Raw genomic sequence first — 11,071 nt, 5'->3', positions numbered from 1 at the left:
TCCAGCATCTTTTTCTCTTACAATGTCCCTCCACCCTTCAAGCATGATGTCCTTTTCAAGTACTAGTCCTTCCTAGAAACATGCTCAAAATATGTAATTCAGTGCTTCAAATCCTTACCTCCGAGGAGCAGGATCTGTTTGTTCTCTTAATAGTCCATGGTATGTTCAATAGTCAATACTTTTCTCTTATCACCACAACCCAGAGGCATTAATTCTTCTTCTAATATCCTTAGTCATTAACCAAATCTCTAATGCATAGTAAGTAATTGCAAAGACCATGACCTAGATCAATTGCACCTTAGTCTCTAGACTGACATCACTGCTCTACAGTACTCTGGAGAGGTCCCTGAGAGCAGATTTTCCCAATGCAATTTGTATTTTGATTTCCTGGGTGCTGGTCCCTAGAGTGTTGATTGTGGAAACAAGTAAGCTCAAGCTGTTAACAATCTTAATCTCTTTGCCGGCTATCATAATGCTTCCAGTCAGCCCAGTGGTGAGAATCTTTGTTTTCTTGATGGTGAGCTTCAATCCATATCGAAGACTTTAGTCCTTGACCTTCTGCAGCAAATGCCTAAGGTCTTCTTCCATTTTAGCAAACAGGGTTGGATCATTTACATAATGTAGGATGTTGATGAGTCTTCCTCCAATCCTGATCTCACATTCCCCCTCATAGAGCCCAGCCTCCCAGATGATCTATTCAGCATTATATTGGAAAAATATGGAGATAGGATGCAACCCTTGCATACACCTTTCCTGATTTTGAGCCATACAGTGTTCCCTTGCTCTGTTCTGAGGACTAACTTTTGGTCCAAGTAAAGGCTTCACATGAGCACAATCATGTATTCTGGGATTCCCATTCTTCTAAAGGTTAGCCACAATTTGTTGTGATCCATGGTCAATTGCCTTTTCAGAGTCAATGAAACTCAATACTAGTACTCTTTGCTTTTAGCTAAGATCCATTTAACATTGACTATAATGTCCCTTAGTGCCATGGCTTCTCCTAAACCCAGGTGGTCGATATCACAGTTTTCTGTTCCAGTCTTTTTTTTTTAATCTTCAGCAGGATCTTGCTTGCATGTGACATTAATAATATTGTTCAAAAATTTTCACACTCTGTTGTATCATCTTTTTTTTTAAATAGGAATAAATATGGATCTCTTCTAGTCACTTGGTTAGGTAGTTGTCCTCAAGATTTTTTGTCACAATTTGATGAGCTAATCCAGAACAACATCTATTTTTTTAAATATGTCAATTGGTATACCATCAATTCCTAGGGCTTTTTATTTTTTCCAATTCCTTCATAGGAGATTGAACTTCCTCCTTCATCACTATTGCTTCTTGATCATATGTTGTTTCACGAAATTCTTCTATACCAGCCAATTATTCTTGGTATCGTGACTCTGTGTACTCCTTTCATTTTCTTTTGTTGTTTCCAGAGTCATTCAACATTTTGCCAACAGAATCCTTAAGTATTGCAATTTGAGGCACAAATTTGTTCTTCAGTTCCTTAAGGTTGAGAAATGTCAAGCAAGTTTGTCCCTTTTGATTTTCCAACTCCAGCTCTTTGCACATTTCGTTTTAATATTTTGCTTTGTCTTTCCATCCTTCCATTTGAAATCTTTAGAAATTAACTTCAGCCGAAGTTCAATTCAGCACCTTAACATTTGATATCTTCCTTTGGCTTTGGTTACTTGATGCTGTAGGGCAATATTCAGAGTCTCTTCTGACATCTTGGTCTTTTCTTCATCCTCCATCTTTGTGGTGATTTTTTGTCCTGTTTTGTTTTAACAATAAAGATTTATTCTCCATCAGTCAAAAATGAGCATGTCTGCTCTAAGAAAGGTTCATGGGTTATGTTGGTTCTTTTCTTTTTAATAATTTTTGTTTTCATTTTAATAGTGATTTTAACAAAAGTTTACAAAATAGTTAGATTTTCATTCATTCATTGTCACATATTTTTACTGTTTGCATTCTTTATGGATAATATTCTTGATATCCTCCCACAGCCCATCTGGTCTTCAATCATTAGTATTCAAGACCTCAAACCTGTTCCTGAGATGGTCTTTCAATTCAGGAGGGATAAAATTAAGGTCAAGCTTTTGTTCTTTTGGATTTTATTTTTCTAACACTATTAACACGTACTTTGAACATGTTCTCAATGAAGAACTATTACAGGAGAAAAGCATCAAGTTTGGTAGAAGTGAAATACAGGTTGAGGGGAAAAAAAGAGGGAGGCCCTCAATAAAATGAATTAAGACAATAGCCAGAATAATGACCTCAAACAAATCAATGATCATGAAGACTGCAATTATTATTGGTGGTGCTATTATTCATCGCCTTTAGGTCAATTATAACTTATGACACCTTAGGAAGAATAGTTCAGAACCCTGCCTTTTCTAGTGTCACTGTCACAATCTCCACCATGATCATGAAAACTGGTAAAGTCACTGTGCCAATCTTTAGGGTCTACCTGTCTCACTGACTCTCTTTTCCCCACCAGCACAACTCTATACAGGCCAAGCGACCAGAGGTCCCTAGATTCAGAAGACAAAAAGACCTCTAGTTCTGTCATGAACTGGAAGATTTACATGACTGTCATGTATAAATTAGTTACAAGTTGGCTTCAGTCCAACAGCCATAACAAAAGCTGCAACTAGTATATCTAGATTGTACTGAAAAAGACATATTTAATGAGACTTACATAGAATTGTAAAGACATAGGTACAATTTTTAAAACCATTTTGGCAAAATGAGAGTAGCATTGTTGTTAGTAGTCACTGAGTTGAGTAACTCAGATCAACCCTTTGTGGATAATCAGTCTGAACTCTATTCTATTCTGTGCCAACCTTATTATCTTCTACACCCTTGAGTCCATTGCTGGAGTCTCTGTGTTAATCTGTCTCATCAACAGCCTTTCTTTCTTTCATTGACCCTCCACTTTGCCAATCTTGATGTCCACCTCCAAGGAATAACCTATCCTAGCAATATGCTCAAAATATGTGAGGTGAAGCTTTGTCATTCTTTCCTTCAAGTAATATTCTAGCTCTGTTTTCTCTGATATGTTTGTTTGTTCTTTTGGTAATTCATGGGATATTCACCATTCTTTTCCACCATCACAGTTTAAAGGCAAGAATTCTTCTTCTGTCATCTTTATTCATTGCCCATCATTTAAGACATATAGCAAGAGATTGAAAAGACATTGACTTAAATCAGGAGAAGCATGATTCTCAAATTGAAATCATTGCTCCTCAGTAATTTGGAGAAGTATCTGATAGAGAATTTACTAATGCAATACATGTTCTAATCTCCTGACTGCTGGTACCAAAGATGTTTATTGTGAATCCAATTAAGATGAAATTGTTAACAACTTCCTTCTTTTCTCCATCTGTCCTGATAGTGGTTATAAGTCCAGTGGTGAGGACTTTTGTCTTCTTGATGTAGAGATGGAATGCATACTGAAGGCTATAGCCTTTATCGTTTGCAGCAAATGCTTCAAGTCCTCCTTATTTTAAGCAAGTAAGTTTATGTCATCTGAATAGCACAGGCTGTTGAAAGCTCTGGTGGCCTGGTGCTAAGGTGCTTCACTTCCAACTCAAAGTTTAGAAGTTCAAATTCACCAGCTGTTCTGGGAAAAATTGGGCAATCTTTTCCCATGTGATTTACTGTCTCTGAAAACCTGCTGGAGGATGAGCTACAGGTAGGTCAGTTCTGACTCAGCTGTTCAAAACAACAAAATGAGAGTAACATGTACAGGTATAAATAATGATATGGTTGGTTACTTTTGATTATTAACTTCTTGATATTCTCACATATTATTTTATGTGTAACTATTCATCAAATGACTAACCATAAAATTTTCCTAAATCTGTTTATAAATTTTTATAACTCTACATATACCTCAGAGAATGATGTTTTGTTTTGTTTATATTTATAGACATATTCGTTCCCTTTCAACAATTTGCACATTTTCTTTTGTGACAATTATTTAAAAAATCTACAGTGTAAGAGCACTCTTTCCATTTCTTTTCTGTTTTTATTATTTTAATTTTTCCTTAGTTTATGTCCTTTCCTGTCTTCTGAATTTTTATCTCTACATAAATGCTAAGAGTTTTGTCTCCTAGAGTGAATGGTTCAAAGAAATTAACTCCTCCAGAGTGCTATTGATCATCTTACGTTGTTATGTGCCATCAAATCAGAACTCATAGTTGACTCTCCATTGTAGACCTGCCATTCTAGAGGCTTTAAATCACACAGAGGAGATTATAGATCTTTATACAATAAAAAAGTTGGTGGATATGTATCAGCTCAACTCATTGCCACTAAGTCATAAGATTGGATAAAAGTTGTGCCATAGCTGAAAGTTCAATGCCAGATTTAAAAAGGGTCTAAAGGTAACAGTATCAATGATTTTGCCAGACTTTATAAAACCAGTAAGACTACTCTCTCCCTTTTTTTAGTTTTGTCCAATTCTTATTCTCCTCAAACCCTCTCTAGGATCTGCTCTAATTCCTTTCAGAACTGTCAGAAGTAGTAGCCAAACACCATCTAAATCTTCTTGTCTTGGGCACTAGAGTGTGGGTTTGTGTAATTCATTAGTCTTTGTACTAATTGTTTCCATGTATCTTTCATTTAATTTACTCATTTTTACTCCATAAAGAATTGTATCTTAGATGCTTTATCACAAGCCTTTAAGATCCTAGTCACTACTCATCAGAGTAAGATGCAGAACATTGTCATTTGGATTATATTTTAACCATTGGACTTTGATGTCTCCTTGGAATATGATTCTGAGCTCCTGTGTCCAACAAGTCACTAGCTCAAGGTGTTTTGTTATGTTTTTTATGTTGTTAAGTGCTGTCTAGTTGTAGACAATTCAGAGTAACACTGTGAATGAAAGACCTTAACACTTGTATAACTTTTATTGTTTCTCCAAGTTCATAGGGTTTCTGGAGGCAAGCTATTTCAAAAGTGGATGCCACTCCTTCTTCCAACCTTGTTTTAGTTGGAGAGTTCCACCAAAGACTGTCCATCATGGGTAACAATTAGCACATTAGACACATCAGTACCACAGTGTTCAGCATCACAGCAAACATAAGTTACCTCTGTACAGCATATGGACAGACCTGTACTATACCAGCTAGAAAAATGTCTGACCAAAAACAATTAAAACCAAGCCTGAGGGCTGCACATTATCATCACTCACCTTTTGCTTGGTAGCCTCACTTTCTTTCCACTAGGCCCACTGAGCTCTCTCTATGTTGTTATAGCTATGAAATTTTTATAACTTTGTTCCCTGCATGCTCTACTATATTCAAGGACATATTTACACACATTAACATATATAGACATATTCAGAAATTATCTTTCCCATTGTAACATTTGCTTTTGAGTAAATTACAACTTGTTCGGATGCCATACAAGTCAAAGTAGAACTATTCACTGTAGAAAACAATGTTCTATGTTCAATTTTTCAGAAATAAATTATGAGGGCATTTTCCAAGGTAAATATGAGTGAACTTGAACCACCAAACTTTTGATAAGCAAGACATTTTTTTGCCAAATAGGACCTACTTTCACTTCATCATTAGCTTAGACAATTTGAATGGGGCTAAATCAACAACTAGGGAGCGTTGGTGACTTAATGTCAACCCAAAGGAACAGAGTTTGAAGGCACTAGCTACTCTAAAACGAAAAGATCAGCAGTCTTCTCCCACATGATTTACTGCATCTGAAAATATGCTAGAAGGTTAACTATGAGTTGGTTCTAACTCAAAAGTACACAACATCAACAAATCAACATCTACATCCACAGGAAGACATATAAGCTTGGACTACATGCTTCTAAACATAGTGATTGATCCAGAGATTTTTCAAAAAAGGATTTTAACTAGGTTAATAAAATTAAATCCATGGAATTCAAATTTAATTACTAGTAGAAAGTTGTGTGGCAATCCAGAAGTTGTGTAATTCAGGTTTGACAACTATTCCATTGGAAAAAGACAGGTAATCTCCCATGCAATTAACTGCCTCTGAAAACTCACCGAAGGGTCAGCTATGGGTTGGTTCCAACTCAATGACAAAGAAGAAGAATCCTTTCAAATTACAGTAGAACTGGTGTGAAAATATCAAGTATAGAAGAACTGCATTTATAGAAAAAGCTAGGCATATCCACTGAGACCCTGAATTAATCTACTTCGGAAACCAATATAATCCATAGATATTTTAGTTATTAAGGAAACAATTCTTCTGTTTCAAGAAGCTATTTCTTAAAGGACTTATTATTTATACTCACTTTCTCACTCCTTGAGATTGAACCTGAACTGACTCACAGTTGTCCCTCTAGTGAGTTTGTACAGGCTATAAACTGAAAAGAAGAGATTGCCCATCTTTCTCCCACGATGAACATAGTGGATTTTATCTACCTGCCTTTGAGTTAGCAACACAACTCCTTACCTATTAGGCCACCATAACTCTAGAAGAATGATAATTTTATGTAAACTTTTAAAAAGTTACTTTTAAAGTTTTACACATTGAATTTACAAAGGAGCTCAACATGAAAAACTCATTGTTTTGGTTGGTTATGACTTAACAGCAAATAAGTATGTGGGATAAAATAGTCTCCGATATGAACTAAAGTTCCTGTTGTCTCATAGTAAGGAATTACCCTGTCAAACCAAAGGTAGATGGTTTGAATCCCTTAGCTACTAAGAGTGAAAAATGAGCAATTATTTCCTCCATGATTTACAGACGCAAAAAAACTATTGGTTTTTTGGAGGGTCAGCTATGAGTAGGTTCCAACTTGATGACACATAACAAAATTACAACAAATCTAATAGAATGGTCTTTAGGGTTTGTGCTGCTAACCCGAAGACTGATCCTTTCTGGTGATTCAAATTACCAGTTTCTCCATGACAGAAAGATGGGAAATCTTCTCTCATGCAATTTATGAATTAAAGCATCAAGAAGACAAAGATTCTCACCACTGAGCCAATTAGCAGTATCATGATAAATGAAGAAGAGATTGATGTCGTTAACAGTCATAGCTTTCTTGGCTCCACAATCAACACTCTTCACACTAGCAATTAGAAAATCAAAAGATGAATTGCATTAAGTAGACCTGTTGTCAGGGACCTTTCCAGAGTACTGAGAAGCATCAATGTCAGTCTAGAGACTAAGGTGCGACTGATCCAGGCCATGGTCTTTGCCATTACTTGTTATGCATTAGAGAGCTAGACAATTACTAAGGATGACAGAAGAAGAGTTGATGTCTTTGAGTTATATTCTAGAGAAGAGTCTTGAACATACCATGGACTGGCTAGGAAATAAGTAGGTCTGTCTTGGAGAGGGTGAAATCAAGTTTCTCTTTGTAGGCAAAGATTTTGAAGCTCTATCTCATATATTTTGGGCATGTGGCTGGATGGGACCTGTCCTTGGAGAAGTACATCATGCTCAGAAGGGTGGAGGGGCACAGTGCAGGAGAAGAAAACTCTGCATGAGATGGATTGATACGGTGTCTAGGGCAATGAGAGTAGGTATCTTCGAGTTAGTGAGACAGGTTCAGGATAGTGCAAGCTTCAGAGCTGGTGTACATAGAACAAATAAAACAAATTTTAAATTATATATTAAAATAACTATTATATAATGCTATCAACAAAGAATGATGATCATTTGAATATCCAATATTTTAACATTAAAACGTTTAACAAAATTCAATTTTACACCTGTACTTATCAGAGATAAAATAACATAAAAAAATAAAACTGCCAATGTTCCCTACATAATCAATCTATACGTAGATAAAATGCATATGAAAGCTTACACAGAGGGTTTGTATGTGTGTATGTGTGTGTGTACACACACACACATATTTTATATATATATATATATATATATAAATTATTTAATGACTGTAACAATGGGTCAGGTATGTCAGAGATAGTGAAGTTTGCTTCTTGTTGTCATTGTTCTTATGTGTCATCGAGTTACCTGCGACTCATAGTAACCCTATCTATGTACAGCAGCCCTAAACCCTGTTTTATCCCTTGCCAATGTTACTGTCTATGACACACCTATGCCCAATACCCCAATGATGGTAATCGGTCCATCTCATTGAAGGTCTTCCTTTCCTGAGCTGTCCCCTCCACCCTCCTCAGCATGACTTCTTTCTCAAAGGACTGGTCACTCCTTATAAAATGTCCAAAGTATGTCAGACAAAGCTTCAGAATCCTTGCTTCCAAGGAGTAGCCTGGCTTCACCCTCTCCAGGATGAACTGGTTTGTTCTCCTCAAAAATCCATGGTATATTCAACACTCTTCTCCAGCTCCAAAGCTCAAAGGGACCAGCTCTCCTACTATCACACTTAGTCATTATCCAGCTCTTTGATATATAGCAAGTAATTGTAAAGACCATGACCTGTATCAGGTGCACCTTAGTCTCCAGACTGACCTCACTGCTCATCAGTACTTTGGAGAGGTCTCTAACAACAGACTTTCCCAATGAAATTAATCTTTTAATTTTCTGGCTGCTGGAACCAAGAGTGTTGATTGTAAAGCCAAGCAAACTGAAGATGTCAATAATCTCAATCTCTTCATCATCTATCATGATGCTGCCAATTGGCCCAGTGATGAGAATCTTTGTTTTCTTGATTTTGAGCTTCAGTTCATATTCAAGGCTTCAGTCCTTGACCTTCTTCAGCAAGCACTTCAGGTCCTTCTCAGTTTCTGCAGCAGGGTTGTGTCATCTGTTATCGCAGATTGTTGATGAGTCTACCTCCAATCCTGATACCACACTTCTCCTCATAGAGTCCAGCCTCGCGAATAATCAGATCTGTATATAGATTGAAAAGATATGGAGATAGAACATATCCTTGACACGCAGTCTTCCCAGTTTTGTCTATTAGCTATAATACCCATAGTGGCATGTCCTCTTCTAAATCCATCCTCCATTTCAGGCAGTTCTCTATTGATGTGCTGTTCCAGTCATTTTTGGATAATCTTCAGCAAAATCTTGCTTGCATATGATATCAATGATACTGTTGAATAATTTCCACACTCTGTCATATCACCTTTCTTTGGAATGGGAACAAATATAGCTCCCTTCCTGTCAGCTGGCCAGGTGGTTGTCCTCGAGATTCATTGGCACAACTTGATGAGCACATCCAGGGCAGCATCTGGTTGTTGAAATATGTCAATTGGTATGCCATCAATACCTGGGGTCTTATTTTTTGCCAATTCTTTCAGAGCAGTTTGAACTCTTCTATCATCACCACAGGCTCTTGCTCATACATTATTTCATGAAATTCTCCTGTGTCCACCAATTCCTTTTGGTATGATGACTGTATACTTTCCATCTTCTTTTAATAATTCCTGGATCATTCAATATTCTGTCCAAAGCATCCGTAAGTATTGCAACTTGAGGTTTGAATTTGGATATGAAAAATTTCAGAGCCAATTTTTATAGGGTTGCTTTGAGTTATAGTTTACATAACAGCATACAACAATGTAATATATCTGTTTGTTTACCATCAATTTCTGGGGCTTTGTTTTTCCTAATTTCTTCAAGACAGCTTGAACTTTCTCCTTCATTACTATTGCCTCTTGGTCATATGTTGATTCATGAAATTATTCTGTCAGCCAATTCTTTTTGGTACAGTGATTCTATCTATTCCTTCCATTGTCTTTTGATGCTACCTTGACCATTCAATATTATGCCCATAGCATCTTTAAAGATTGCTAATTGAGGCTTGAATTTGTTCTTCAGTTCCTGTAACTTAAAAATGCTATATGGTTCTCAGACCACAGCTCCTTGCACATTTCATTTTAACTTTGTTTTGTCTTCCCAGCTGTCCTTTGAAATCTTCTGTTGAGCTCCTGAATGTCCTGATTTCTTCCCTGTGCTTTGGCTTCTTGATACTCTAGTGCAATTTTCAGAGTCTTTTTGGACATTAATTTTGGATATTTTTCTTACCATGTTTTTTGCAATGATGTAATCATGGATGGTTTTTTTTCAATATGCACCCAAAACCCATCTGGTCTTTATTCATGAATTTCAAGGCCTCAAACCCAATTTTTAAATCAGGTGAGATAGACTCGAGGTCAAATTTTGGTTCTTATGGATTTGATTTAAATTTCTTATTTTCAGTTTAAACTTTCATTTGAGTAGTTGATGGTACAACAATCAGCATCTGGCCTCATTTTCCTAGCTGATATTACCAATTCTTTGCATAAATGTAATTAATCTGATTCCTGTGCAAACCATGTGCACAGGAATATGTGTGTGTGTGTGTATACATACACACATGCACAAACTTGAAGTCCATGAGTATAGTCATCATTTGTGTTTATTATAAAAGGTATTGAAATAAATAAATCATTGGTGGTACAAAATTCTATCATTCTATCTTCAGCCTCACTGCTGATTTGAGATGGATCTTGGCTGAAAGCAGAGTGATGAGAGGAATGTCTTTTCGTGTTTCATGGACAACATAAAGATATTTGACTGTATGGATCACAACAAATTTTGGCTAACCTTGAGAAGAATGTGAATCTCCAAACATTTGATTGTGCTCTTGTGAAATCTATTCTTGGACCAAAAAGTAGTCATCATAACAGAGCAAGGAAACACTGTTAAGTTCAAAATCAGGAAAGGAACATGTGAGGGATGTATTCTGTTTCCATACCTTTTCAAGCTATATGCAGAAAGATCACTTAAAAGGTCATCTTTAAGGTTGCATAGCGGCGTGCATTTGGGGGGGCAGGGCCGGGGGCGGGGGGATTGTATACTAACAAAGAAGTTTATCTTTTGCTTTTCAAAGAGAGGAGCAAACTGATCAAGGACTGCAGTGTACCATATGGATTGAAACATCAAGAAAACAAAGATTAGCAAGGCTGTGACAACTGACAGCATCATGATAAATGGAGAAGAGATTCAGATTGTTAACAATTTCAGCTTTCCTGGTTCCACATTCAACACTTTTGGCACCAGTGGCCTGGGAAACAGAAGAGGAATTAGGTTAAGAAAGTCAGCTTTAAGGGACCTCTCCAGAGTACTGAAATGCAAAGTTGTCAATCTA

This window comes from Elephantulus edwardii, unplaced genomic scaffold, assembly GCF_000299155.1.
Source record: "Elephantulus edwardii isolate Elephantulus edwardi_28Jun2011 unplaced genomic scaffold, EleEdw1.0 scaffold00033, whole genome shotgun sequence".
Classification (NCBI taxonomy): Eukaryota; Metazoa; Chordata; class Mammalia; order Macroscelidea; family Macroscelididae; genus Elephantulus; species Elephantulus edwardii.
The sequence above is the reverse complement of the archived record's forward strand: the minus strand, read 5'-3'. Positions refer to the sequence as shown.